Source organism: Silene latifolia, chromosome 7 (genome assembly GCF_048544455.1).
Source record: "Silene latifolia isolate original U9 population chromosome 7, ASM4854445v1, whole genome shotgun sequence".
NCBI classification, from domain to species: Eukaryota; Viridiplantae; Streptophyta; class Magnoliopsida; order Caryophyllales; family Caryophyllaceae; genus Silene; species Silene latifolia.
Window position 1 is genome coordinate 109,458,487 of NC_133532.1, and position 4,199 is coordinate 109,462,685.

The 4,199-nt window shown below is 38.0% G+C and overlaps 1 pseudogene; it reads left to right on the forward strand.

Annotated features, from left to right (window-relative positions):
- The first annotated feature begins 1,897 nt into the window (after positions 1 to 1,897).
- On the forward strand, positions 1,898 to 3,106 carry LOC141590505 (germin-like protein; annotated as a pseudogene).
- Positions 3,107 to 4,199: the final 1,093 nt, after the last annotated feature.

Genomic DNA, 4,199 nt, shown 5'->3' on the forward strand with positions numbered 1-4,199 from the left:
CAAATATTAACAATATATTTACATAATCTTTGACTAATAATATTTGTCTAACACATTTTAATGACGAAACTAATAATCCGACATATCTCTCAATGTCTAATGCTCAATTTCTCTAAAATGGTCTAAATTGTTAACTAACACTTCAATTCAGTAGGGACCGTACTAGTAGTGATGGATAACATTTGCTATTATTCCAAATTTTTAAAAAATGACTGAGATAAGATTATCGAGTTTTGTTAATCCAGAATTTTTAAATAAGAACCTTAACATAAGTATAAAATAATAAGACAAAAATTGCTATTCCACAATTTTATTTCTACGTTCGTTCCTGCTTCAATTTCGCACAAAATTGATGAAAGCCTAGGCACGTTATAGAACGAAATCAAAACCTTAGTTTGGTATTAGTACTGCCCAGGAGAACATATGAATGTGCAAGTGCTAGCACCTAATTCAAGTCATTGTTGAAGAGACTTGTCAAATATTCTTGTTATATAAAACATGACAGGCTAAATCGCACACCTATCAAAAATAAATTAACCGGCCTAAACTAAAATCCACAAGGAGACAAACGTGTTCTATCTACTAATTATGAGTCTGTCTAAGTAAAAAATATGGGGTTTTGATTGGTTTGTTTACTATACTAAAATAGTGAAAAGCAGAGAAATGGAGAGTATTAAACGAGCCTAAAAATATAAGGGGAGATAGCTAGGATTGTCGGTTCACCATGGTCTAACAACGGTCAAAAGTAAGGGTCAAAGATCAGCATAATCACGGTCTGAAGGGTAATGGAAAGGTCTTCTCGGTCCACTATTCGCCCTAGAATGCTTCTAATATGCTTTCGATCTTATTAGGGTATTCTATTGTTCGTTGCAGGTCTCACCCTCTCCAATCTCTCGATCTAGGTCGAAACCAGATTAAGTAACTAGTCGCATGCATTCAACTAATCAATTAAGATTTAATGCTATGATTAACAATTCAAACATGACAATTACACCAGATCTAATGTCTAAATTAAATACCGTCACATAACCATGAATCCCCTAAATCCCAACATAAAGAAATTAGCTACACATAATTGTAATGATAAACTTAGCAATAATAATAAAAAAGTTTGAATTAAACATGATGACAAAATATAAATAACGATCTAGCATAAAATCGCAACTAATAAAGAAGAACAAAAAGATTAAAACAAATAAGAACTTGAAGAACGAAAGTTAATTAACTAGCGGAATAAGGAAGGAAATTACAAAGTTTGCAAACCGAAAAATACTAGAGCAAAATAACGTGTAACAGTGTTTTTTAGCGAAAGTAAAGATGACCTAAAATTGTTCTCAGTTTGTCTTTATATAGAGACAGCTGAGATTTATTAATTAAACAACTAATGGGCCGAATTAACAAATTAAATCAACACGGCCTGATAAGCAAAACAGTCGATCGACGAAATAAAGCTGTCGATCGACTTTTCCTCTAAGCAAACTAGTCGATCGACCATCATAGGCTGTCGATCAACTTTTTCTTCAAACGCAGCCAGTTGATCAACCATCAGCAGTTGTTGATCGACTTTTCTCGGAAACAACGACGACTATCCCTTACTCTAGCACGCTTCCTCACGTCTTCATGCACTCCAACGTGATTTTCGAGCTCAGCTTCACTAGTATCCATAATGCGACTTCAGGGATGGGTTTTGGCTCGTTTATACTCCTTCGGGTTCAAATCTGCAGTAAATACGAAACAACACAAAGTAGCAAATTATTGGGAGAATAGTAGCTTACGCTACTCAAAACAGCCTTGAAATGCGTGCAAATGAACATAATAAATGTATGAAATGGGTACGCATCAAAACACATAGCAAACACTTGAGTATAATCAATTTTACTACTCCCTCATTTCTAAGATGATGCTTCCTATCTTCATCGTCCTCTCCAACGCCAGTGTGTCTGATTTCTGTGTCGTTGACATAACCCTGTCCAACACACCATCAGGGTAATCCATGCAAGAGTCCAACGAAAGTCACTGTCGATGACTTCGTTTACTCAGGCTTAGGCATTCCCGGTGGTACTAAAAGCATCATCGATCAAAGCGGTTGTTACAAAAGCTTTTGATGCACAATTCCCAGCCCGTTCAGGGCTGGGAATCTCCATGGCGAGACTAGACTTGGCCGTTGATGGGGTAGTGCCATTGCACTTTGCACACCCACCCTCACGGCCATGAAATCTTTATCGTTATTGAAGAGACGATTATAGTTGGTTTTATATCGTCGGCTAATGTGGGGTACTATAAGACCCTTAGCTTAACAAGGGTGATATCATGGTTCTCCCAGAAGGGCTTATTCATTTTCAAATCAACTCGGGAAATTCAAGCGCAGTCGCTTTTGCCGCGTTCAGTGGCTGAAATCCGGGTATTCATACTCTTAATTATGCTATGTTTGCTAACTCTCTGCCATCGGATTTGATCGAGAAGGTAACTATGAGAATAATATCGGAAGATATTATTCGATATAGTAAATATTGTAATTCTAGTAATGATATCGACATATAATAACAATTAGGATATGTATATTGTTTAACCTTATTTGTAGGAGTTTGTTTCCTTAGTTAAAGATATGATAAGATCTTCTTTCATGTATATATGTATGTTGGGTTGTATGCTAAAGTCAATAAGAAATATCTCTTCATCATTCTCTGGTTTCACATCGTTTACATGGTATCGTGAGCCAGTTCACATAAAAGAAAATAAAAATAAAAATACAATGTCAGTTGACAATGGCAAAGGCAAAGACACTAAACTCAATACCATTCCCATGAATTCGCCTCTTTATCTTCATCCATCCGACAATCCTAATTTGACACTGACACAGATCACCTTTAATGGTGACAATTATGAATTGTGGGCAGATGCCGTTAGGAATGGTCTTAATGTGAAGAATAAATTGTCTTTCGTTGAAGAAAAGGTTAAAAAGCCGTCAGATATCGATAGAGACGACAGTCTTGAAGCAGTGGCTTGGCGACAATGTAATGCCATGGTGAAAGCGTGGCTACGAAACATGATTGACCCAAAACTGCATCTGAGTATCGATTTCAATGTAACGGTTGCAGAAGTTTAGGAGGAATTGAGGGATTTGTATTCAGCCAGAAATACCCCAAGAGTTCACCAACTAAAAGGAGAACTCAATGAATGCAAACAAGGACAAGAGACCGTAGTAGAGTATTACACTCGACTAAAAACCATTTGGGGCGAACTTGCAAATTATAACAAGATTCACAAGTGTAGTTGTGGCGCGACAGCCTCGATAGCTAAGGAGCGAGAAGAGGAGAAAGTTCATCAATTCTTGATGGGATTGGATACGACTTTATACGGTCATGTCCGTATAAATCTATTGATGGAGGAACCAATTACCACTCTTACTCGTGCCTATGCCCTGATCTTGAGGGAAGAACGATACTCCAACATAACGAAGAATAAGGAAGAAAAGAACGAGGCAGCCATGGCGACACAATTGTATAGTGAAGGAAGAGGCAGATGAACTTTTTCCAAACAAGAAACGGAGGAGGAAGAAGGACCACCTCAATGCACTCACTGTGATAAATACTACCACACTGAAGAAGATTGTTACGAAAAACATGGATACGAAGTCAAGAAAGGCAGAGAAAGAGGACGTGGCCATCGATGAAGAAATGGATGAGGTCGCAGCAGAAGAAGTACTGGAGGACGTGGACAGTACCAGGCGAATGCAGTAGGAAATTCGTCGAGCTCGAAAGAAAGTAATACATCCGCACAATATCTGCCATTCATCAGCGAAGAGATAGAATGGATTTGTAGTCTCTTGGGGGCTAGTCCCGATGGTAATGACAAACTTACAGGTATGAATGTGAGTATTGCGAGAGAATGGTTAATTGATAGCAGAGCATTTCACCACATGAAGAGAAGGCGAGAATGTCTCAAAAATACTTGGACAACAAACCCGTCACTCGTGGGATTACCCGATGGTCGACAGGTGATAAGATGTCACAACCTAATCAAAGATAAATACCCTAGACATAAATGAATGTAGTAATAGGGGTCGAACACAAGGAGACGGGAGTTGCTATATAAGTTGTTATGGGGTGAATTCTATCTAGGTCGGTTATCGATTGATTAGATGATTGGGCTTGTAAACAATAACAATAAAGGAAGAGTTTAGGGAGGTCGGGTCACAC